This window comes from Zophobas morio, unplaced genomic scaffold (assembly GCF_036711695.1).
Source record: "Zophobas morio isolate AGI-343-1 ecotype UQ-CSIRO unplaced genomic scaffold, CSIRO_AGI_Zmor_V1 ptg000014l, whole genome shotgun sequence".
Classification (NCBI taxonomy): domain Eukaryota; kingdom Metazoa; phylum Arthropoda; class Insecta; order Coleoptera; family Tenebrionidae; genus Zophobas; species Zophobas morio.
Window position 1 is genome coordinate 17,735,345 of NW_026972119.1, and position 26,520 is coordinate 17,761,864.

Here is a 26,520-nt window from a genome sequence, read left to right on the forward strand (position 1 = left end):
TAAAAAACTAGGTAACTCATCCTCATTTTCAAGATGGCTGCCGAATGACGCCATCTCTACTCTCAAAAACTCAAATTATAGTCTTTTCTGTCTAAAATTATACCAGATTTGCAGACGTCAATTACTCTGTTGCATGAACTAGAAAATTTGATTGCACTTTAATTAACAGTCCTTTCTAGTAATTTGTAACGTCATTAGCAATTTTCAGAGTTGTTATACAGATGCACATTGTATTTACAGTTACAGTATGTGGACCATCCGGGAGGGAGGACTATGGTTTTACAACAATCTAAAAACCTCTGAAACTGGAGCACCCGAGTGGAAAATTTGTAAGGTATCAGAGGTGTTCTGGAAGAAGCAGTTCCCGAAGAGTGATAAAAGTGATGTCAGTGGCGGCGCTAAATGTCAGCAAAGACGCACCTAAAGACACTTGTCGCGGGCAGTTTACCTCGGCCACTAGGCGGCCCTGACAACATGCGAGATTACCTCTCACTGTATACTCTTGTTTTAAAAGAGAGATCACTCTTTCCACCAAATCTGCTTCGGCCGAAACGAAATGTTATTTGGGTGTGTTTTTGTTGTTGTTGCACATTTTGGAGAAATAGTGTTACATTGTAACTAAAAAATCGATTATATTTATTACAAAAATATGTAATGAGTTTTCGTGTATTTTGATTTGATGCTTCTTCGTGTTTGTTTGTTTTCGTTTTTTTTTTGTTTAATAAGCTGCAAGTTTCTTGTGTGGTAAAACCTACGACGTAATAATGTGAACTCGAGATCTAAAAATGGCTAATTGCGCCCTCTAGGGGCCAGTAGTTGTTTTATTATGCGTCATTGTTTGTAATAATTGTTATCTATTCTACGCTGATTAATATTTTTTCTATTATCAATCACGATTTTTTATATTTTTTTCGAAATATGTATCTTTGGACAAGAATTTTTCCGTCGATTGACTAACTAAAGTGAGTCAGCATCATCTCCTGAATTTTAAATGTACAATATAGATAATCAATACTGACCTCTTTTTATTTTCTAATAATTACTTATATTTTAATCATACATGGGTAATTTCATCGTTTCCAATGATGTTTGTTAAATATTAAAACTTCAGGTTCTACTTCTAGGACTTGGATTTTTTTTAACAATTATACATCATTACAATACGTTGTATACTTGTACCATGGCCGACTAGTATAAAGATTATGGCCTGTCCAAGAGGTACGATACGTGTTGCCATCTATTAATAATTACACTTAATAATTTAGCAAAATTTTAATTTGACTTGACATTATGGGACTTCAAAACGTGTAATGGTCGTTTGTTTCGGTATGAATGCCTTTGTGCCTTTCAAAAAGTGTTAATAATTCTTTTGTCGTTTTTGAATTATTAAAGATGGCAGCACGTATGGTACCTTTGGCATTCCTTTGGACAGGCCATAATCTTTATACTAGTCGGCCATGCTTGTACTTTAAAAAAATAGAGACTCTGTGTAATACTACGAATTAATAAAGAACGTACGAAATAGGAAGAGAGATATAATAAAAAAAAAAGTGCGCCCAACGTGGGGCTCGAACCCACGACCCTGAGATTAAGAGTCTCATGCTCTACCGACTGAGCTAGCCGGGCTTGTGTTTCGTCTGGACACAAACATGATGACTTCGTTGACCTACAACAAATTAAAAAATATTTTTTTTATTTGTTTATAACTATTACTTTTGAAATTTAAATATAGTTAAAATATTGACGACACATGTTTTTCACATACACCTTCAAACCATTCCAATGATTAGTATTGAAAAAATGTTAACTGTTTTCCACTTTGAACGAGTTCCTAAAATATTTCCGTTTATTATTGTGTAGTTACCATTACTCAATTTGTAGGAAAAAAAACAATATTATTCTAGAGACAAAACTGTGTATGACATCTACTCATCGACAGAATAAACCTGTTTTAAATTACAGTGCGATCTGTATACACTTTAGGTTCGCCGACATAGATGGCAGCACTTACTATTTTAGTCGTTTTGCACTTTCATACAAGATTAATTTAAAAAAAAAGTCCTGGTATTGAGTTTTCAGTGATAATGAATCTCAACTCTGATCTTTCCAATTTTAGGTGCAGAAAATAATAAAAAATAAAAAATTAAGCTGGCGAAATTACACTAAAATTTACAATAAATCTAATAACTGTGAAAAAACTGGGTGGCCAAAAATTATGAATAAATTCCTGTCTACACCGAAGTCATGCGTTTATTAGAAAGATAATAATCCTAAGTTGATACAACTGGTTTTGGAAATATTGGAGCTTAAACTCAAATTTCGAAAATATCTCAAAATTTGCTCATTTTTTTGGCGATTGTGGGAAAAATGGTCTGAGTTTTGGAAGACAAAACGTTAAAAACTTGTCAATGTCGAAATTAACAAAAGAAAATAATTTCTGTAATTTTGGGTAGTGCCCGGAAAAACGTGAAAAATTTGGTACCGGAGATTATGAAAAATCAAAAATTGAAAATCCCATTTTAAGTAATATTAAGAAGTTATTTACAGAAACCACACAGTCGTTAAAATATTTCAAAATAAGGCAAAACGATAGAATTTGAGTTGAGTGAGAATAAATAACTGTAAATTGTAGCAGGTAATTGCACAATATAGATTTTTAAAATAATCATAATTCAATTTTTATGTCAAACTTTAGATTTTCAAAAAAAATCAAAAAAGTTTGAATGGTTATAAGTCCAAGGACGAGATATTAAAGAACTTCCCCCGCCCTTCCTTGAATAAAGCCCAATAAATCCCGCTTCTTTGAAAAATTACAAAATTTGATTTTGCGATTTTTGTGTTTTACCTCTATAAAGTACGTGTAAAAACCAGTGGCGTAAATGACAACTCTGAAAAAATGAAAATCGGAAAATGGGAAATTCCAAAAATCGAAAAATCGAAATATCGAAAAATTGGAAGTTCGAAAATCGAAAAAATAAGAAAATCAGAATGGAAAAAATGAAAAAACCAAAATTCGAAAAATCAAAAATTGAAAAATCGAAAAGTGGATACATTGAAAATTCGAGTATCGAAAACCGAAAACTCGCGAAATCAAAAAATCGAAAAGTAAAATAGTTGAAAAAACTGAGGAACGGAATTCAAAAATTCAAAGAATTGAAAAACTGAAAAATCGAGAAATCGAAAAGCAAACAAATTGAAAAATCGAAAAACTGAAGAATTGAATTAAAATTCGAGTAATAGAAAAGTAATAAAATTGAAAAGTCCGAAAAATGAAAAACGAAAAGCGGAGACACTGAAAATTCGAGTATCGATAATCGAAAATTCTCGAAATCAAAAAATCGAAACGTAAAATAATTGAAAAGTCTAAAAACTGAAGAACAGAAAAATTGAAAAATCGAAAATTCAAAAAATCAAAAATCAAAAATTTGAAAAAAGCATAAATTGAAAAACGGGAAAATCGAGAAATCGAAAAGGAAACAAATTGAAAATTCGAAAATCGAAGAATTGAAAATTCAATGAATCAAATATTCCTGAAATTCCAAAATCTAAGAATCGAAATTCCAAAAACCGAAAAGTAAAAAATTGAAAAATTGAAAAACTGAAGAATGGGATTAATAAAAATTTGAGTAATGCAAAAGTAATAAGATTGAAAGGTCCGAAAACGGAGAAAGAAAAAATTGAACAATCGAAAATGCGAAAAATCAAAAATCAAAAAATCAAAAAGCGGAGGGACTGAAAATTCGAGAATCGATAACCGAAAATTCGCGAAATCAAAAAATCGAAACGTAAAATAATTGAAAAGTCTAAAAACTGACAACGGAAAAATTGAAAAATCGAAAATTCAAAAAAAAAATTGAAAATTTGAAAAATGCATAACTCAAAAACTGAAAAATCGAGAAATCGAAAAGGAAACAAACTGAAAATTCGAAAATCGAAGAATTGAAATTTGGTGAATTTCAAAATCTAAAAATTCAAATTCGAAAAATCAAAAATTCAAAAAGTAAAAAATTGAAAAATCGAAATACTGGAGAATGGAATTAAAAATTTTGAGTGGTGAAAAAGTAATACAATTGAAAAGGTCGAAAACTGGAGAATGAAAAAAATGAAAAATCGAAACTTAGAAAAACCAAAAATTCGAAAAATCAAAAACCGAAAAGTGGATACACTGAAAATTCAGTATCGAAAATCGAAGACTCGCGAAATCAAAAAATCGAAATTTAAAATAATTGAAAATTCTAAAAATTGAAGAACAGTAAAATTAGAAAATCTTAGATACAAAAAATCAAAAATCGAAAACTTGAAAAATGCATAAATTGAAAAACTAAAAAATCGGGAAATTGAAATGGAAACAAATTGAAAATTTGAAAATTGAAAAATTGAAAATTTGATAAATCAAATATTCCTGAAATTCCAAAATCTAATAAGAACCGAAATTCCAAAAACCGAAAAATCAAAAATTCGAAAAGTAAAAAATTGAAAAATTGAAAAACTGAAGAATGGAATTAAAAATTTGAGTAATGGAAAAGTAATAAAATTGAAAAGTCCGAAAACGGAAGAACGAAAAAATTGAACAATCGAAAGTTCGAAAAATCAAAAAGTGGAGACACTGAAAATTCGACTATCGAAAATTTAAAACTCGAGAAATCCAAAAATCGAAAAGACAAATAATTGAATTCTAAAAACTGAAGAACGGAAAAATTGAAAAATTGAAAATTCAAAAAATCAAAAATCAAAAATTTGAAAAATGCATAAACTTAAAAACTGAAAAATCGAGAAATCGAAAAGGAAACAAATTGAAAATTTTTAAAATCGAAGAACTGAAAATTTGATGAATTCCAAAAACTAAAAAACCAAAATTGAAAAATCAAAAATTCAAAAAGGAAAAAATTGAAAATCGAAAAACTGGAGAATGGAATGAAAAATTTTATGTGATGAAAAAGTAATAAAATTGAAAAGTCCGAAACTCGAGAAATCAAAAAGTCGAAAAGTAAAATATGTAGTACAAAAATAAAAACTAAAGAACGAAAAAATTGAAAAATCGGAAATTCAAAAAACCAAGAATCGAAAATTTGAAAAATCAAAGAATTGAAAAACTGATAAATCGAAAAATCGAAAAAGAAACTAATTGAAAATTCGAAAAGTCGAAGAACTGAAAATTCGATGAATTAGATATTACTGAAATTCCAAAATCTCAAAATAAAAAATGGAAAAATCGAAAAATAAAAAATTCGGAAATCGAGATATCAAAAAATCGAATAATCCAAGAATCGAAATACAGAAAAAACGAAATAACAACAAAAACAAAATTTTAAACTCGAAAATTCTAAAATAAAAAAATCGAAGTTGAAAATTGAAAAAATTGCAAAATAGAGAAACTAGAATTAAAAAATTCGAAAAATAGGAAAGTTGAAAAACCGTAAAACTGAGGCGTCGAGCAGTCTCGAAATCGACAAACCGAAAAATCTAAAATTAGAATATCGAAAAATTGAAAATTCTGGAAATGGAAAAATGGAAAGTGTTCCAAAATTGAAAATCGAAAATTTGAAAAATAAAAAAAAATCAAGAAATCGAGAAACCTGAAATTTAAAAAATCGAAAAATGGAAAAATCGAGAAATTGGAAAAGTCAAAATGCCGAAAAATCCACAAATCGAGAAATGGAAAATTCGAAACATCGAACAATTGGAAAATCAAAAAATTAACCAGAAATCGAAAAATCAAAAAATCTAAAATTTAAGAAATCAAAAAAATTTAAGAGTTGAAAAATTGAAAAATGGAAGAAAAATTGAAGGATTTTAAAAACTGAAAAATCCGAAAACGGAAACGTCCGAGAACGGAAAAGACCGATTTATCGAAAAATTCAAAAATTGAAAAACTGGAAAAACTGAAAAATGTCGAAAAATCCAGAAATCAAGAAAACGAATAATGGAAAAATCAAAAAATCGAAAAATTTGAAATTTAGAAACGTCAAGAATGGAAATATACAAAAATCGAAAAATTGGAATATCGTAAAATTAAAAAATTGTGTTATAAAAAAAATTGCAAAATGGTAAAACTGAAAAATAGAAAAATCGATAGAGCACAAAATCGAGAAATCGAGAAAATGAAATTTTGAAAAATCGAAACTTTGAAATTTCGGCAAGTCGAAAAATCGAAAAATTGGAAAAATTGAATAATCGAAAATTTAAAAACGGAAAAGTTGAAAAATAAAAAAAAATTAAAAATTCAAAAAACAAAAATTGGAAAATTGAAAAACTGGAAAATCAAAAAAAAAACGAGAAATCGAAAAATCGAAAAATCCAAAGAGTAAGAAATCAAAAAATAAAAATATAAAAAAAAACAGGAGTTAAAAAAGAAGAAGGAATTGAAGGATCTTAAAACTGAACCATCAAAAAAACCGAGACATCGAAAAATTGAAAAATCGAAAAACCGAAGAATTGAAAATCTGAAAATTGAAAAATCGAGAAATCTAAAAGTCGAGAAACCGAGGAATGAGTGAATCAAAATATGTATCCAAAAATAAAAAATCGAAAAATTTGAAATTCAGAAACGCCAAAAATGGAAACAATGAAAAATCGAAAAATTGGAATATGGCAAAATTAAAAACAAAAAATGTATTATAGAAAAATTAAAAAATCGAAAAATGTAAAATTTAGGAAAACAAAAAATTGAAAAATCGACAATTCGAAACATCGAACAACTGGAGAATTGAAACAGTGTGAAATCGAAACATCAAAAGGTCGAAAAACCAAAAAGTCGATTGGTCGAAAAATGAAAAAACGAGAAATCTAAAAATAGAAAAATCGAAATAGCGCAAAATCAAGAAATCGAAAAAATACATTTTGAAAAATCTCAATAAGTTGAAAAATCGAAAAATTGGAAAAACTGAATAATCGAAAAATTTTAAACGCGAAATTTTAAATTTAAAAAACGAAGAATTTGAAAATCGAAAAACCGGACAATAAAAAAAAACGAGGTATCGAAAAATTGTAAAATCGAAAAAATTTGAAAAAACTGAGAAATCGGAAAGCCAAAAAATTGAAAATTCGAAATATGAGAAAACGAAAATCCTACAATTTAGATTTTTTTCAAAAAGTCTCCACGTCTAGGATAAAAATTTAAAACGGATTAATAAACCACAAGTTCAGGACTATGTTAATTTTTAACAATAAACCAAATTGTAAGATGATATCAATTCTTGTGGAGGCGTTTATGAACAAATAGATTTTTTTCTCAAATGTAGATTTTACAAAAGCTTAAACGGTGATTCTTCGAGCACTATATTGACCCAATAGGGTATCAACTTTTATGAACATATAAAAAATAATGTATGTAGAGTAGAGTTTGGATTAAAAAAAAAGAGCGCCCAACGTGGGGCTCGAACCCACGACCCTGAGATTAAGAGTCTCATGCTCTACCGACTGAGCTAGCCGGGCTGATGACCAACGATGAGATAACGCGGGCTAGGTGGACCCTAAGAACAAAAATAGTTTTATATGTATTTATATTTATAAATATCTAGCTTTTTTTTACAATTAAGTACTATTTTTGAAATTTATGTGGAGTGAAACAGTTACACAGAGGCGCCGACCAAATACAAATAAAATATCTTGTAGTATTTTTTCTGATGTGGCAGAGAGTGCTGAATTCTTAAAGTTACTCAAATGAAAACAAAACAATCAATTCATATACTTCTAATACTCATTTTTAGCACAAACTTTTCGAAATTGGCAGCGATCTGTACAAAGTTCAAGCATCTCTCGCTCGATGGCAGCACCTCCCATTCCCCTACATTGCCATTAGAAATTCAAATGTCAGATGCGCACAACAACAAACGAAGACCACCGTAAGTTGGAGGGGATTTCCGTAAAAACGTCATTGGTTTGACAGTTTGTGTAGGTGTTGTTTCGTGTGGGAAGTGTAATGGTTTTGTATGAAAACTGTAAAATTCTGTGAAAACATCAATATAAACGGTAAGTGATGCTCTAGATCTATCATCTCCTTGGCTAAATTCGCCCCAGTCAATTTATTCCAGTCTCTGTTGGTGCCACTCCGACTGACCTTGTCCTTGCTTCTAAGATTTCCCTTTTCGACAAGTGTAGCGATAATTTTGAAAAAAATGCAAATTTTTATGGCAACACGTAGCACAAGTGACATTTGTTGGTTATGTTTATGGCTGCTGATGCAGTTGTTGTAGTGCTATTGTTTATATGTATGCTAGAACATAGTTGTGTTTCATACCGTGTTATTACAGTTCATTAGCATTACTCTTATGTAGTACAGGTTATTATTGTTTACATGAACTGCACTAACAATGCAGGAAGTCTCACGTATGTCTTTTATTAAATTTCTCCCACGGTTGGAATTTTCAACTTTGTCGTAGCTTCCGGAAAACTACACAAAAATTATTTTGGCATTGTTTTATAATAGCGCACTCGAGAATAATATTGTTCTTAAAGAGTGGATGACTAATTTAAATTCAAGGTTGGTTATGGTTACGCTGTGCTGCCAATTTAGAAAAAAAAGGAACAGCCATGAACTTGGTCATAATCTAATAATAGTTAAAAAAAAGTAGAAGCTGAAGTGGCTTACGGGATTGCTACGACAAAATTTTGCGTCAGGTTTGCCCAAGAATTTCTCTTCGTATCTCGTAGTGACTCACAATTGCGATAATCCGTTCCGGATTAGTGTACTCCATATTATATTGGTTACCGGTTTAACAGACTTCACAGGTTATTGGCAGGCAAATAAAAATAAACGAATTGAGAGTGATTGGAATATTAAAATTGGCGCGAAAGTTTGTCCGGCGCGATTATTTCTCTCAAATCCATTATTAACATTGTTACCTTTTATTAAACCAAACGACGCTAATCCGATTATTTTGAAATTTGAAAGTATCAATTTTGATATTAACGTTCTCCAAAAATTGGTTTATTGATTCTTTCAAAAAATAAAAACCAATGGCACACTTTCAATCTTATCCAGGAGTAAAAGTCAAGGGGACCAGAATAATCTTTCATATTCTTTAAAAAATACACTAGTGACCCTCGAGATACTTTAATCTCTTTCAAAACAAAACACCAAGAATCTTTTGGTGGTTTCATATTCTTTTTAAAAAACACACCAATTGTCCTCGAGATTCTTTAATTTTTTTTAAAAAAGACATTGGGTGCCTCCAAAATTCTTTGAAATTCTTTCAAATACGGTACACAAGGAGCCCCGAAGAGTCTTTTACATAAAAAAAGACATCAGAGGCTCTCGAAAATCTTTTAAAATCTTTTCAAAACAAAACACCAAAGATCTTGGAGATATTTTCGAATTCTTTAAAAAGAAAGACAATAGGGGCCTCTTACATTCTTCTAAAATCTTAAAAAAAAACACCAGGAGTTTCAGCGAGATACTTGAAACTCTTTCAAGACACCAAGGAAGAGTCCCTGAGATTTTTCCAAACTCTTTCAAAAATGAAACACTAGGAGCTTCCAAGATTTTTCCATATTTTTTAGGGTCCCCGAGATCTTTTTGAAATTCTTTCGAAAATGAAACACCAGGGACCCGCAAGATTTTTTCAGTTTCTTAAAAAATTCAAGATTCTTTGAAACGAAAATTCTCTGACTTCCTTTAAAAATAGACACGAAAGGCCCCAAAAATGTGTCAAAATCTTTCAAATATGAAGCACCAAGGGCCGCCAAGATTTTTGAAAACTTATTCAGGAGTAAAATTCAAGGGGCCCGGAAGAGTCTTTTATATACCAAAAGAAGATACAAAGAGCTTCCAAGTTTCTTTCTAAATCTTAAAAAAATACATCAGGACCCTCAGGGTCTTTTCATGTTCTTCAAAAAAAGGCACTAGAATCTCTTACGAAGCTCTTTTTAAACAACACCAGAACTCTCCCAGTTTTTTTTCATTCTTTTCAAAATGAAACACCAGGTGCTTTTAAGATTCTTTCATATTCTTGGGGTGAGAGGTCAACAAGATTCCTTCAATTTTCTTAAAAAAAGATATTTGGGGCTTACAAGATTCTTTAAAACTGTTCAAAAACGATACACAAAAAGGCCCCCAAGATTCTTTCAAAATCTTTTAAAAACATAATACCAGGGATTCCGATATTCTTTTTAAATTTTTCCTAAAATGAAGCACCAGAGCCTTCAAAGTTCTTTCAAGTTTATTCAGAAGCAAAACACAAGAGGTTCAGAAGTGTTTCTAATTCTCAAAAAAAGACAGTAGGAGCCCCCAAGTTTCTTTCAAAATTTTAAAGAAAAATACCAGGAGCCCGATGATCTTTTGATATTCTTGAAAAAAAGAAGGCACAAAGCACGCCCAAGATCCTACAAACTCCTTCAAAAAAAAAAAACAGCAGGAGACCCCAACATTTTTTCAAAAAACACAAGGAGCCTTGAAAACTTTCACATCTTTAAATAAAAGCAACGAAAGTTTCCAAAGAAGTTTTCAAAATCTTTCAAAAATGAGGCACCAAGGGACCAGATTGTTTCAAATTTATTCGACACTAGGTTTTTCAAGATACCTCAAACTCTTTCAAAAACAAAATACCAGAAGTCTTCGAGTTTTTTTCAAATCCTTTCCAAAATGAAGCACCAGGTGCTTTTGAGATTTTTTAATGTTCCTACAAAAAAAAAAAAACGCCGAGTATCTCCAAGATTCTTTTAAATTTTTTCAAAAAAGTACTTCGGATCCCGAAATTCTTTTCAAATTTAAAAAAAAATAAAACAAGGGGTTCGCAAGGTTCCTTTGATTTCTTTAAAAAAAGACATTTGGAGCTTAGAACAATAGCAGGAGTTCCCGATATTCTTTTTAAGTTTTTTCAAAAATAAAGCACCAGGACCCTCAAGATTCTCTCAAATTTATTCAGATGCAAAGCACAAAAATCAAAATCTTAAAGCAAAATACCGGGAACCCCAGGATCTTTTGATATTGTTGGACTGAAGATCCTAGAAACCCTTTCAAAAAAAGAAAAAAACGGCAGGAGTCTCCATACTTTTTTTTTCAAATTTTATCAAAAATGAATAAACCACCAGGGACCCGCAAGATTCTTTGAAACTTTTTTAAAAACAAAACACAAGGAGCCCTAAAAACTTTCACATGTTTAAATAAAAGCGACCAAAGGTTGCAAAGAATTTTTCAAAATCTTTCAAAAATGGGGCAACAATGGACCTCTAAGATTGTTTCAAATTTATTCAGGAGTAAAAATTCAAGGGGTCCAGAAGAACTTTTCGTATTGTCAAGAAAGACATAAAAAGGAGCCTCAGGGTCTTTTCACGTTCTCTGAAAAAAGGACACTCAAGATACCTTAAACTTTTTCAAAAACAAAATACCAGAAGTCTTCGAGTTTTTTTCAAATTCTTTCCAAAATGAAGCACCAGGTGCTTCTGAGATTTTTTAATATTCTTACAAAAAAAAAGCCGAGTATCCCTAAGATTCTTTTAAATTTTTTCAAAGAAGTATTCAGGATCACGAAATTCTTTTCAAATTTTTTAAAATATAAAACAAGGGGTTCGCAAGGTTCCTTTGATTCCCTTAAAAAAAAACATTTGGAGCTTAGAACAATAGCAGGAGTTCCCGATATTCTTTTAAGTTTTTTCAAAAATAAAGCACCAGGACCCTCAAGATTCTCTCAAATTTATTCAGATGCAAAGCACAAAAATCAAAATCTTAAAGCAAAATACCGGGAACCCCAGGATCTTTTGATATTGTTCAAAAAAAGAAGACACTAGGGACTGAAGATCCTAGAAACCCTTTCAAAAAAAAAAAAGGCAGGAGTCTCCATACTTTTTTTTTTTAATTTTATCAAAAATGAATAAACCACCAGGGACCCGCAAGGTTCTTTGAAACTTTTTTAAAAACAAAACACAAGGAGCCCTAAAAACTTTCACATGTTTAAATAAAAGCGACGAAAGTTTCCAAAGAATTTTTCAAAATCTTTCAAAAATGGGACAACAAAGGACCTCTAAGATTGTTGCAAATTGATTCAGGAGTAAAAATTCAAGGGCTCCAGAAGAACTTTTCGTATTGTCAAGAAAGACATAAAAAGGAGCGAGCTTCAGGGTCTTTTCACGTTCTCTGAAAAAAGGACACTCAAGATACCTTAAACTTTTTCAAAAACAAAACACTAGGAGTCTTCCAAATTTTTTTAAATTTTCTCAAAAATGAAACACCAGGTTTTTCTAAGATTCTTTCAAAGGTTTTTAGTATTGTCAAGAAAGACATAAAAAGGAGCTTCAGGGTCTTTTCACGTTCTCTGAAAAAAGGACACTCAAGATACCTTAAACTTTTTCAAAAACAAAACACTAGGGATTCCCATATTCTTTTTAATTATTTTCAAAAACAACGGCAGCGGTCTCGAAATTCATTTTAAAATTTTTTTAAAATAAAACGAGTCCGTCAAATTCTTATAAGTTCCTTAAAAAAGACATTTGCGGATGACTTTGTTTAAAGCTCTTTCAAAAACAATATACAAAGACCCCCTCATATTCATTCACATTAAAAAAAGACACCAGAGACCCCCAAGATTCGTTCCGAGATTTTGCCAAATTCTTTCAAAAATAAAACATAGGCCCAGAAAAGTCTTTCATCTTCTCAAAAAAAAAGACAATTGGGGCTTCTAACATTCTTCAAAATCTTAAAAAAAAACATCAGCCAGATACTTGAAACTCTTTCAAGACACCAAGAGTCCCTGAGATTTTTCTAAATTCTCGCAAAAATGAAACACTAGGAACTTCCAAGATTCTTTCATATTGTTTAAAATACAAAAAGCCAGGGTCCCCGAGATCTTTTTCAAATTCTCTCGAACAAGAAACACCAGGTGTTTCTGAGATTTTTTCATATTCTTTAAAAAAAAGACACCCCCAAGATTCTTTTAAATATTAATAAATAAACAGTGCCAGGGGTCCCGAAATTCTATTCAAATTTTTTCAAAAATTTGGGGTCCGCAAGATTCCTTCGATTTTCTTAAAAAAGACAAAACAATACACAAAGAGGTCCCCAAGATTCTTCCAAAATCTTTTATAAAACACAATATCAGGGAATCCCGAAATTCTTTTTAAATTCTTTCAAAAATAAGCGCCTGAAGATCCTTTCGAATTTATTCAGAATCAAAACACAAGAGGCTCAGAAGTGTTTCAAATTCTCAAAAAAAAGACAGTGGGAGCCTCTAAGTTTTTTTCAAAATCTTAAAGAAAGATACCAGGAGCCCCATGATCTTTTGATAATCTTGAAAAAAAGAAGGCACTAGGGACTCTCAAGATACTACAAATTCTTAAGAAAAAAAAACAGCAGGATATTTTTTCAAATTGTTTAAAAAATCAATAAAACACCCGGGACCCTCAACATTCTTTGAAACTTTTTTAAAAACAAAACCCAAGGAGCCTTGAAAATTTTCACATTTCAAAGAAAAGCAAGTAGAGGTCCCAAAGAATTTTTCAAAATTTTTCAAAAATGAAGCATGAAGAAGAGCCTTTCATATTGTCAAAAAAAATACGTCAAAAGGAGCCACAGGCTCAAAAATGAAACACTAGGTTTTTCTAAGATTCTTTCAAATTCTTTTAAACAAAGACGTTTTTAAATTTTTTCAAAAACAACGCCAAGGGCCCCGAAATTCATTTCAAAATTTTTTAAAAATAAAACACGAGTCCGTCAAATTCTTTTAAGTTCCTTAAAAAAGACTTTTGCAGATGACATTATTTAAAATTCTAAAACGATATACAAAGACCCCTAATATTCGTTCACATTAAAAAAGACACCAGGGGCCCCTAAGATTTGGTCCGAGATTTGCCAAATTCTTTCAAAATTAAAACACAGGCCCAGAAGAGTCTTTTATATCCTCAAAAGAAAAGACAATAGGGTCCCTAAGATTCTTTTATAATCTTAAAGAAAAATACCAAGGACTTTAGAATATTTTTTTATTATTAAAAAAATCCAGTATTAAGTTCTATTAAACGTGAAACGCTAGGAGCTTCCAAGGTTTTCTTCATATTCTTTAAAAAAGACACCAAGCGCTTTCAAGATTTCTTTACATTCTTTCAAAAAAGATACAAATCACCCCCAAGATTCTTTCAGATTATTTCAAAAATAAAACACCAGAGATTCTTTCCATGTCTTCAAGAAGACTTCAGGAGCCTCCAAGATTCTTTGAAACTTTCAAAAATAAAACACAAGGATTTTCGAAAATTCTCTTACATTCTTTAAAAAACGATGCTAGAGGCCCCAAGAATCTTTCAAAATCTTTCAGAAAAAAAAAACACCAAGGGTCCTCGAGATGTTTCCTAATAATTTCAAAAGTATAAAGAAGAACCTCAGGGTATTTTCATGTTCTTTAAAAAAGGACACTAGGGTCTCTCAAGATACCTCAAACTCTTTCAAAAACAAAACACTAGGAGTATTCCGAATTTTTTTAAATTCTCTAATTTAGGCAGACTTTTTGCGTCATATCGCAGTGGTAGATCACTCTATGTACAATATTGTGGTTTTAAGTCAGAACCATTTGAACAACTCTCGGGGGTTCCACAGGGTTCGGTGTTGGGCCCTCTGAAATCTTCACTATCGGGAGTCACAGCAAATATCATCCTATGATGAGTAAAATGATTTGTAGTTCTAGCTTTATGGCTTTAACAGTAATTGTAGCTGTTTTCTTCTTCTGCGAACTGCAAGTCTTGTCTCGGTCGCTAACATTGACTTATAATTATCCTGTGATGATTAAAACGATTTGTAGTTCTAGCTTTATGGCACTAACAGTAGTTATAGCTGTTTTTTTCCTTTGTGAACTACAAGTCTTCTTTTCGCCGCTGACGTTGACTTATAGTTGGGCACTGCGCCTGTTAGTCAATGGAATTAATAATAATAATAAAAAAAGAGTGCGTCGACCCAGGGACGCACGGATGCAGTTTTAACTCTGCGTTGTCAATTTATACATATAAATTAAACACGTATACCAAGTCATTAATTTTTTCTTCAAAAGGAAAATTATTTCTTTCATTAGTTCATTTGAACATAATACACTTTTGCTTCAAGTTGGTAGACAACTTAAAAATCAGCTGGCCTTAATAACATACAAGCATTCATGTAATAATCTCTAAAAAATATCGTACGATTAATATGTAGGTACTCAGTGGGTACGGGCTTAAAACACTCTTCTCAGATATGCCATGAATATGAAAAGGCATGTGGCGGAAAATCTAGAAACTACATTATTGTCATTTCCAAGTCTACAATTCTGAAACCTTACCTTATATCAGACTGGTCTCGGTGACCTCGACACCGACACCGACACCAACCCCAAGCTCGTAGCTGGAACTCGACATCCTATTCCGGGGCGTATACGTGTTCTATTATACGACAAGAAAGGAGTTAAAACTCCAATAAATTCGTACATTGCTGCTCTTTTATGCAGCTATACCTAATATCTTGTTACAAGGAATGTAACCAAGCGCGATAAACAACTGGTAGTCTCCTTGGTGGTTCTCAAAATGTACATTTCTGGAATTCTGTAGGATTTCCTTTTCGGAATCAAAAAACGTTTAAGCGTTTCTCCGAATATTTTGTAATTTTTTTAATTCTTCTGAGGCCTTTATTCATACTTGCGGTGGCAAACCTTGTAGGAGACTGAAAAGATATAGCAAAAAATTTTATACAGAATTCCTAACCTATACATATAATAATGTACAAAATAGGTTGCTTCAAGACTGGTTTAAAATTTGAATGTACTACTTACCTCATGTTGTACAATTTTTATTTTTGTCTTTAATACACAAGACATACGTTTTTTCCGTAAGCCTTCCAGACCTTTATTTTTTCATTGATTCGTATGGAATATAATGTGTTTATTGTGATAGTTCGTAATTCACCATATTATCGGAGAACATAGAGAAGCGTCATAGTTTAAATTAAATGACGGTTGAGGACTCCTCGACTTATGTTGGCAACAGTGTTTGTTTCTAACTAGGAATAAAATTAACTACAATAAATAAGTTTCATAATATTTTTAACGACGCGTTTTACTTTCGACAAGTTGACACTAGATTTACCAGAATATTACAATTTGCTTACTGTTTCCTTCACTTTAATTCACGTCACACGAATTACAGTTCGCCGTCTGAGAACTTATTTGATTTACAGACCAGAGCGCACTCAGGCCAATTTCGACTCTAAGCAAATTACAATTTCTCAATTTTTTAATTTCTCGGTTTTCAGTTTTTCTCTTCAATTTTACAATTTTTAAATGTTTCGATTTTTCAATTTTTCTATTTTTTCAGGTTTCGATTTTTCAACTTCATTTTTTTCATTTTTCATTCAATTTCTCGTTTTTGGACATTTCAGTTTTGGGATTTTTCAGTTAACTTATTATTTAATTTTTCGGTCGTACGATTTTGCAGGTTTTTGATTTTTCAATTTTTCGATTCTTTAGGTTCTCAGTTTTTGGATATTTCAGTTTTGGAATTTTTCAGTTTTTCAATACGTCAGTTTTTCTTTCATTTTTCAGTTTTTCGATATTTCAGTTTTGGGATTTTTCAATATTTCTGTTCTTCGACTTTTCCATTTTTGATTTTTGGATTTTTCGATGTGTCGACTTTTTACTTTTTTGATTTTTAAATTAATCGATTTTTTCATTTTCCCATTTTTTGACCTTCGAGGAAAATCGAAATCCTGTTCTTCAGTTCTTTGGTTTTTCAGTTTTTCGATTTTTTAATGTTTCTATTTTGCGACTTCATTTTTTTGATTTTTCGATTTTTCAGCTTTTAGATATTTCAGTTTTAGGATTTTTCAATATTTCAAATCTTCGGCTTTTCTATTTTTGACTTCTGGATTTTTCGATTTCTTTCTCAATTTTTGGATTTTTAAATTTTAGATTTTTCAATCTTTTGATATTTTAATTTTTCAATATTTCTTAATCTTTCAATTTGTCGACTTCCTGGTTTTTTATTTTGGCCTATTTCGGTTTCTCAGTTTTTCCAGTGTTCTATCTTTTCGTTTTTTGATTTTTCCGCTTTTCCAATTTTTCAACTTTTTGTTTGTCGATTTCTCTATTTTTCGATTTCATCACATTTCGATTTCTCGTTCTTTTGGTCTTTCAATCTCTCAATTTTTCGAATTTTTAAGTTTTCTGATTTCTCGATTTATCGAGATTTGGATTTTTCGATATTTTGATTGTCAATTTCTCAATTTATAAATTGTTCAATTTTTAACTTTCCACTTTTCGATTTTGGCCGATTTCGGTTTCTCAATTGTTCGACTGTTCAACTCCACGGTTTCTTGATCTTTCGATTTTTCGATTTCTCGGTTTTTCGATTTTCCAGTTTTTCGACGTTTCGATTTTTCAGTTATCCGATTTTTAATTTTGGCAGTTTCGATTTTTCGTTATTCGGTTTTCAAATTTTCCATTTTTCAATTTTTCAAATTTGACATTTAAACTGTCAACTTTTCGATTTTTCAATTAATCGATGTTTTGATTTTCCCATTTCTTCACTTTCGAGGGTTTCGATATTCCTGTTCTTCAATTTTTTAATTTTTCGATTTTTCATTTTTTAGTTTTTTTAAGGTTTCGATTTTTCGACTTCATTTTTTGGATTTTTCGGTTGCTCAATTTTTCGACTTTTTAGGTTCTCAGTTTTTGGATATTTCAGTTTTCGGATTTTTCAGGTTTTCCATTTTTCAGTTTTTCGATATCTCAGTTTTGGGATTTTTCAATATTTCGATTCTTCGATCTCTCGATTTTTCAGTTCAGTTCTTCGATATTTGAATTTTTCAAAGGTTTCGATTTCTTAATCTTTTGATTTTTCGACTTCTTCATTTTGGATTTTGTGTTTTTCAATTGTCATTTTGTCAAATTTTCGATTTTTTAATTCTTCAAATTTGACTTTCATAAACTCCCAATTTTTTGATTTTTCAATTAATCGATGTTTTGATTTTCCCATTTCTTGACTTTCGAGGGTCTCGATATTTCTGTTCTTCAATTTTTTAATTTTTCCATTTTTCATTTTTTAGTTTTTTTAAGGTTTTGATTTTTCGACTTCACTTTTTGAATTTTTCGGTTGCTCAATTTTTCGACTTTTTAGGTTTTCAGTTTTTGGATATTTCAGTTTTCGGATTTTTCAGGTTTTCCATTTTTCAGTTTTTCGATATCTCAGTTTTGGGATTCTTCAATATTTCGATTCTTCGACTTTTCGATTTTTTACTCCTGGGTTTTTCGATTTGTCGATATTTTACTTTCTCAATTTTTCGATTTTTAAATTTTAGATTTTTTAATTTTTAAAATTTAAAATTTTTCGATTTCTCGATTTTTCAGTTCAGTTCTTCGATATTTGAATTTTTCAAAGGTTTCGATTTCTTAATCTTTTGATTTTTCGACTTCTTCATTTTGGATTTTGTGTTTTTCAATTGTCATTTTGTCAAATTTTCGATTTTTTAATTCTTCAAATTTGACTTTCATAAACTCCCAATTTTTTGACTTTTCAATTAATCGATGTTTTGATTTTCCCATTTCTTGACCTTCGAGTGTTTCGATTTTCCTGTTCTTCAGTTCTTCAATTTTTCGACTTCACTTTTTTGATTTTTCGAGTTTTCAGTTTTTAGATATTTCAGTTTTAGGATTTTTCAATATTTCAATTCTTCGGCTTTGCTATTTTTGACTTCTGGATTTTACTTCTTCAATTTTTCAATTGTTAAGTTTTTTCGTTTCTCGATTTATCGAGATTTCGCTTTTTCGATGTTTTGATTGCCAATTTCTCAATTTATAAATTGTTCAGGTTTTAACTTTCGATTTTTCGATTTTGGCCTATTTTGGTTTCTCAATTGTTCGACTTTTCGACTCCACGGTTTCTTGATGTTTTGATTTTTCGATTTCTCGGTTTTTCGATTTTCCAGTTTTTCGATGTTTCGATTTTTCAGTTATCCGATTTTTAATTTTGGCAGTTTCGATTTTTCGTTATTCGGTTTTTAAATTTTGGATTTTTGAATTTTACATTTTTTCGATTTTTCGATGTTTCGGTTTTACGATTTTTTGAGGTTTCGATTTTCGATTATTAGATTTCTCGATTATTTTTATTTTTCATTTTTTTTTTCACTGTTAATATCATACAGTGTATCGAAATCAACCACAAAAATTGTCACTAAATCGCTTCTGAACCCTTAGAGTCGACATTGGCCTGAGCGCGCTCTGTCAATAAGGGTGGTTTTGCAAAATCAGCCTGTATGTCGCATCTATATTAATCTATGATATTATCACACCATATTTAATTTTTTGTAACAACTGTCGGTTCCGAAATAAGTTGTAATGGACATGTAACTGTCATATGTAAACATAAATGATGAATAATAGAGAAAATCGATAGTTTCATCGTTCCAGCGGACTCACTAGCGTAAGCGATGTTTGGAAAATTATGACTTCAAACTGACGAACTCGATCACATTTTTTTTAGAGTGTACAAACTGTCGAAACAAAAATACAGTGATATACTGCCGCTATAACAACTGTTTGCTGTTCGTATCGAATTTCTATTAATTACACTCTTGTTGCTATTTATTTATCGTAACTTTGATGATTAATGATTTTTGATATCAGTCGTTCAACTATCTAGCTTATGGTCAAGATCATAGATAAAATGTTGACACATTAGCTTAAATTTTTCAATAATGGAATAAATGAACAATATAGTTGTTATTATCATCCATCAAGAAGTTCATCTAAACTAATGGAATTAATGAAATGCATGATAGTGTCAGACACGAAGTTAGGTCGCTCGCAGCGTCTCTCTGCGCTCGTTATGTTTCTCATACTACCACTATATCGCATACTTTCTTGTAAATATTGAAAGTTAATAGCAATGTGAATCGATTTATTTAATACATAATGGATGCAAGCTTAGAAAGACCATTTGTGGTTGTTCTATTTAATAGTGTTTTACATCAGTATAAAGAGCTGTATTTTTCTGCATCGTTACGAGTACGTGTTTATATTTCCCAATCGATTTACAATTTAACAACAATAATCAAAACTTGATATCCTTGAATGTATTGAAGTAAATGAAACGCAGAAATAACTCATTACTGTAGGATCTATCGCTTAGTAAATACCATCTCATTATCTTTTATTTATATTGGAACATACGAAAACGAAGTAATTTTCCGTTCAAGACAATAGGTTAAGATAAACCGTCGCTGGAGGCGATAATTCCGGACACACAGCGAAGGTTTTTTCCTAGGAATTCAACAGGACAACGTTGACGTCATCCCTGTTGCAGACGTCATTGCTGGAAGGAGGGTTAGGAAATTTCATTGGGAATGACCTAGTTTCGGTTCAAATGCCTAAATCCTGCAAGCTTCAGCCATTCAGTGGATCCTTTCCTTTTTCATTGAGCGTTTTCCCGGCAATTTGTTTGCAAAGTGGAAATATCTTCGTACTCCAATAAGAATATATTGCTGAGATATTAATTTCCGAGCGAATAAATTCCCGTGATTTATTTCGCGTATTCGATAACATTAATAAATGGTCGTACAGGTCATGGTGTTATCGGCATGGTAATGAACGTCGCTTTCAGAATTACTTCTGTTCTTGTTCGATGCGTCCACGATCCGAGTATTTTTGTGGTGAGCGATATTTTCTTGTTTACTTGTTTTAAGTCAATGAATCCCGGGGCGGATCGGGTCAACGGTCGTTGAATTTTCTTTCGAACGTTTGTTTTGTGATAGGGGAGTTGATTAATATAGTGTGTAGAAGTGGAAGAAATTTTGATGGTATCACTTAATGCGGCACAAGCACATTTTCCTGATGGCAATCGGTGTTCCTGTGTAAATGCGGTAATGTAATAGCGCTGCGGGTGGCAGGGGATAGATTGTGGCTGGCGGAGTGCAAAAAGTTTTTTTGAGCCACGACGAAAGAGATAACCTTTTGGAACTTTGAGAATTGAATAAGAATTTGTACTTTTCGTGTCACCTCTGCGGTTGCGGAGGATGTACTTGGCTAATATGGTTTTCATCTAGTGTAAGTATTTTTATTTTATCTTGGATTTTTGTTGCGTCTTTTTGTTGAAACGTGGCAGTTCTTGGCAAAAAAATTCTATCTTGGAATGTAACTGAAATTTTGGTTGTTTATGTGTGTTAATCAAAATATATCTCATTATCCCCCCAAAAAATTGATGAGGTCATCTCGAAATTTTGCCGAATAAATCCTACCTAAAATGTGAAAAGTGTAATCAGTCTATACTACTGATTTAACGTTGCATTCATATTTTTAAGAATTGCTTATACAGATGACTCAAAAAAAATTAATGAAAGAGTCATCAGGAACTACATCTATCCAAATTGATGTACGTGTCCTTGCAAAAATGTTGACGTCATCAGCAAATTTTGTAATAAACTCGCGCTTGAAACATACACATTTACTTTAAGATTACATATATAACTGTATTTTAACTTATAGGGGTTATACAAAAAAACAAAATCCGCTAAATTAAATGTTATAATTTTTTTTAAAAAATTGAATTTGGTGCATTGTACTCCAGGGATGAGGGAGGTTCTGTCTAACCAATTTTTCAATTTTGTAATTTTGCGGTTTCTGATTTTTCGGTTACACTTTGTCTGGTTTTTTATGAATTAATTTTTCAATTATCAGGTTTTCCAATTTCTCGATATTTCATTTTTCGATTGTTGATGTTGGGATTTTAGAATTTTTTCGATTTCAAAATTTTTAGATTTTTCAATTTTTGATTTTACAGTTACTTAATTTCCAGTTTTATATTTGTTTTTAAAATTTTTCGTTTTTTAAACATTTCAAAATTTTGATTTCCAGTTTTTCAAATTTTTGATTTTCAATTTCATAATTTTGCAATTTTAGAACTATGTATACGATTTTTCAGATTTTTAATTTAGCATTTTTTTGATTTTTCAGTTTTATATTTTTACAATTTTTCTATTTCCTAATTCTGCCGTTCTTAATAAATCAGTTTTTCAATTTTTGATTTTTCAATGATGAGATTTTCCAATTCTTCGATTTTTCAATTTTTCGTTTTTGGAATCTTTCGATTTTTCATTTTTCAGTTCGATTTTTCATTTTTTTTTGACAGTTTAATACTACAATTATATTCTTCAATTTCGTAATTTCACAATTTCTCAATTTTTTAACTATTAATTGTTCAAAGATGCATTTTTAATTTTAAGTTTTTAATTTTTCAGTTTAATTATTTTTTACAGTTAATCGTTTCTAAAGGTATCCAATTTTTCAATTTTTCGATTTAACATCTTTAAAATTTTTCGTTTCGATTTTCAAATTTTTTGATTTTTAATTTTTGAAAATTTCGATTTTCAATTTTTCGTATTTTTAGTTTTTTGATTTTTAAATTTTGTAATTTTTCTGTTTTATAAAAATGATCTAATTTTTCATTATGCCAATTTTTCGGTTTTATAATGTTCAATTCTATATTTTTTAGGTTTTTTTGATTTCTCAATTATCCGGTTTTTAATGAATCAATTTTCGATTTTTGATTTTTCAATTATCAGATTTTCCAATTTCTCGATATTTCATTTTTCGATCGTCTGATTTTTTCCATTTCAAAATTTTTAGATTTTTCAATTCTTCGTTTTACAGTTATCAGATTTTTCAATTTCTTGATATTTCAACTTGATAATGTTTGCATTTTACAATTGTGCAATTATTCGATCTGAGTTATATAATTTTGCAATTTTTCATTTTTCGAGTTTAATAATTTTTCGATTTTAGAACTACAGTAAACCCTCGTTAACACGAACCCGTCGGGACCATGATCTTGACCAATTCGTGTTAACCGAATTCGCCATAACCGAAAATCACTTTTTGACATTTTAACACAAATATAACAAAAACAACTTATTTAAGCTGAATTTTCTTCGTATTAGATTTCTAACAATACATAACCAAATTTTGAACATAATAATACTAGTACTACATACATATAAAATTTCATGGATCAATTTTCCTAAACAACTTTGTGAAAAAATTTGACGCAAATGATCCCAACACTATTTTTTTTTTTATTTGAGATCGGGTTTTCAGAATGGTGGACTATGTAGATTTTGGAATGGTGAACTTTTAGCTACTGCAGTTTGCATTTTCGTTTTAATATTAATGGATTTTTGGCCCCGTTTTGGTTTTTGCTATGCCATTTTGGACGTTAGCACATTGAACAATAAGAACGAACTGATTACAACTCGGTAAACCACACAGAGACATACTTTTGCGTTGTGCTTACTAAGATACCCACTAAGATAAAGTAAATCGTATTTGAGCACGATGCAAAGAGTTTGCACTTTTTGTTCGCGTTAACCGAGTGATTTTATATGAGAATTATAACTTGGGGCCGAAAAAGTTGTTCGAGTTTCGTATTAACCGAATTTCGTGTAAACCGAATAAAGTTGCATTCGTTTTATAAGTGGACTGTTTGGGACTTCTCTTCCAGTTCGTAATAACGAGGTGTTTGTCTTAACCGAGTTCGAAGTAACGAGGGTTTACTGTATTCGATTTTTCAGATTTTTATTGCATTTTTTTGTTTTTTCAGTTTTATATTTTTACAATTTTTTTATTCCTAATTCTGCCGTTTTTAATAAATCAGTTTTTCAATTTTTGATTTTTCAATGATTCCTCGATTTTGAATTTTCCGTTTTTGGAATCTTTCGATTTTTTATTTTTTAGTTCGATTTGTCAATTTTTTTACGGTTTAATAAATTTTCCACATTATAATTATCCATTCTTGAATTTCGTAATTTCACAATTTCTCAATATTTTGATTATCAATTGTTCAAAATTGCATGTTTAATTTTTTAAGTTTTTAATTTTTCAGTGTAATTATTTTACAGTTTTTCGTTTTTAAAGGTATCCAATATTTCAATTTTTCGATTTAACATCTTTACAATTTTTGGCGGTCTCGGTTTTGAATTAATCAGTTTCTGAATTCCCAGTTTTATATTCGTTTTTAAAATTTTTCGTTTTTTGAATTATCCGCATTTTATTGTTTGGATTCTCCAATTGTTTTATTAATTTTTCAAAATTTCGATTTTCAATTTTTCGTAATTTCGCAGTTTCGTGATTTTTAAATTTTGTGATTTTTCTGTTTTATAAAAATTATTTAATTTTTCATTTTTAGGTTTTTTGATTTTTCAATGATCAGATTTTCCAATTCTTCGATTTTTCAATTTTTCGTTTTTTCAGTTCGATTTGTCATTTTTTTACAGTTTAATAAATTTTCGACATTACAATTTTCCATTCTTCAGTTTCGTAATTTCACAATTTCTCAATTTTTTGATTATTAATTGTTCAAAATTGCATTTTTAATTTTTTGAGTTTTTAATTTTTCAGTTTAATTAATTTTACCGTTTTTCTTTTTTTAAAGGTATCCAATTTTTCGATTTAACGTCTTTACAATTTTTGGGCGTCTCGGTTTTTAATTACTCAATTTCTTAATTTCCAGTTTTATATTCGTTTTTAAAATGTTTCGTTTTTTGAGTTATTCAGTGTTTGATTTTTCAGTTATCCGCATTTCATTGTTTCGATTTTCCAATTTTTTGATTTTTAATTTTTCAAAATTTCGATTTTCAATTTTTCGTATTTTCGCAGTTTTTTGATTCTTAAATTTTGTAATTTTTCTGTTTTATAAAAATTATCTGATTATTCGTTTTTCGGTTTTATAATGTTCAATTTTATATTTTTTGATTGTTCAGTTTTATACTTTTTAGGTTTTTTGATTTCTCAATTATCCGGTTTTTAATGAAGCAATTTACGATTTTCGATTTTTCAATTATCAGATTTTCCAATTTCTCGATATTTCAGTTTTCGATTGTTTATTGTTTGAATTTTAGAATTTTTTTCCATTTCAAAATGTTTACATTTTTCAATTTTTCCTTTTACAGTTATTAGATTTTTCAATTTCTTGATATTTCAACTTGCTGATGTTTGCATTTTACGATTTTACAATTTTTCAATTTTTTAATTATTCGATTTCTTAGTTTTTCAAATTTGTGATTTTTCAGTTTATTTTAACATTTTTAGTTTTTAAAGGTATCCGATTTTTGAATTTTTGATGTTGCAGTTATCCAAACTTCATTGTTTCGATTTTCAAATTTTTTTATTTTTAGTTTTCATAATTTTTTGTTTTTTCAGTTTTATATTTTTACAATTTTTCTATTTCCTAATTATGCCGTTCTTGATGAACCAGTTTTGCAATATTTGATTTTTCAATGATCATATTTTCCAATTTTTCTTTTTTGGAATCCTTCGATCTTTCAATTTTTCGATTTTTCATTTTTCAGTTGAATTATTTAAATTTTTTTACAGTTTAATAAATTTTCCAGATTGCAATTATCCAATTCTTCAGTTTTGTAATTTCACAATTTCTCAATTTTTTCATTATTAATTGTTCAAAATTGCATTTTTAATTTTTTAAGTTTTTAATTTTTCAGTTTAATTATTTTACAGTTTTTCGTTTATAAAGGTATCCAATTTTTCAATTTTTCGATTTAACGTCTTTACAATTTTTGGACGTCTCGGTTTTTAATTAATCAATTTCTTAATTTCCAATCTTATATTCGTTTTTAAAATTTTTGGTTTTTTGAATTATTTAGAGTTTGATTTTTCAATTATCCGCATTTCATTGTTTCGATTTTCCAATTTTTTGATTTTTAATTTTCAAAATTTCGATTTTCAATTTTTCGTAATTTCGCAGTTTTTTTGCTTTTCAAATTTTGTAATTTTCTTGTTTCATAAAATTTATATGATTTTTCATTTTTCGGTTTTATAATGTTCAATTTTATATTTTTTGATTGTTCAGTTTTCCAATTTCTCGATATTTCATTTTTCGATCTGATGTTTGAATTTTAGAATTTTTTCTCTTTAAAAATTTTCAGATTTTTCAATTTTTCGTTTTACAGTTAGATTTTTCAATTTCTTGATATTTCAACTTGCTCATGTTTGCATTTGCAATTATCCAATTTTTCTAATGTTACAAATTTTCAATTTTGTGATTTTTCAGCTTATTTTACAATTTTTAGTTTTTAAAAGTATCTGATTTTTGAATTTTTGATGTGTCAGTTATTCGAATTTCATTGTTTCGATTTTCAAATGTTTTGATTTTTAGTATTTCATAATTTAGATTACGAATTTTCCAAATTTTTGATTGCCAATTTCATAATTTTGCAATTTTAAAACTACGGTTTTTAAGTTTTTTTTCTAATTTTTCCAATTTCTCGAGTTTTCATTTTTCGATTGTTTGATGTTTGAATTTTAGAATTTTTTCGATTTCAAAATTTTCAGATTTTTCAATTTTTGATTTTACAGTTACTTAATTTCCAGTTTTATATTCGTTTTTAAAATTTTTCGTTGTATTCAGAGTTTGTTTTTTCAATTATCCGCATTTCATTGTTTCGATTTTCTAATTTTTTGATTTTGAATTTTTCAAAATTTCGATTTTGAATTTTTCGTATTTTCAGAGTTTTTTGATTTTTAAATTTTGTAATTTTTCCGTTTTTTAAAACTGATCTGATTTTTCATTTTT

The 26,520-nt window shown here is 29.6% G+C and overlaps 1 protein-coding gene and 2 non-coding genes across 4 annotated transcripts in view; 1 reads left to right on the plus strand and 2 right to left on the minus strand.

Moving 5' to 3' along the window:
• Positions 1 to 1,553: 1,553 nt before the first annotated feature.
• Trnak-cuu (transfer RNA lysine (anticodon CUU)) lies at positions 1,554 to 1,626 on the minus strand. Its single transcript has one exon. It is a non-coding gene; the product is annotated as a tRNA-Lys (tRNA).
• Positions 1,627 to 7,361: 5,735 nt separating this feature from the next.
• On the minus strand, positions 7,362 to 7,434 carry Trnak-cuu (transfer RNA lysine (anticodon CUU)). Its single transcript has one exon. It is a non-coding gene; the product is annotated as a tRNA-Lys (tRNA).
• A 426-nt stretch (positions 7,435 to 7,860) lies between these two features.
• Positions 7,861 to 26,520, plus strand: part of LOC135128590 (protein GDAP2 homolog) — a 118,243-nt gene continuing 99,583 nt past the window's right edge. For both annotated transcript variants that reach the window (XM_064055499.1, XM_064055500.1), the window contains exon 1: positions 7,861 to 7,971. The gene's annotated coding sequence lies outside the window, so the exon portion shown is untranslated. The remainder of the gene's footprint in view (positions 7,972 to 26,520) is intronic.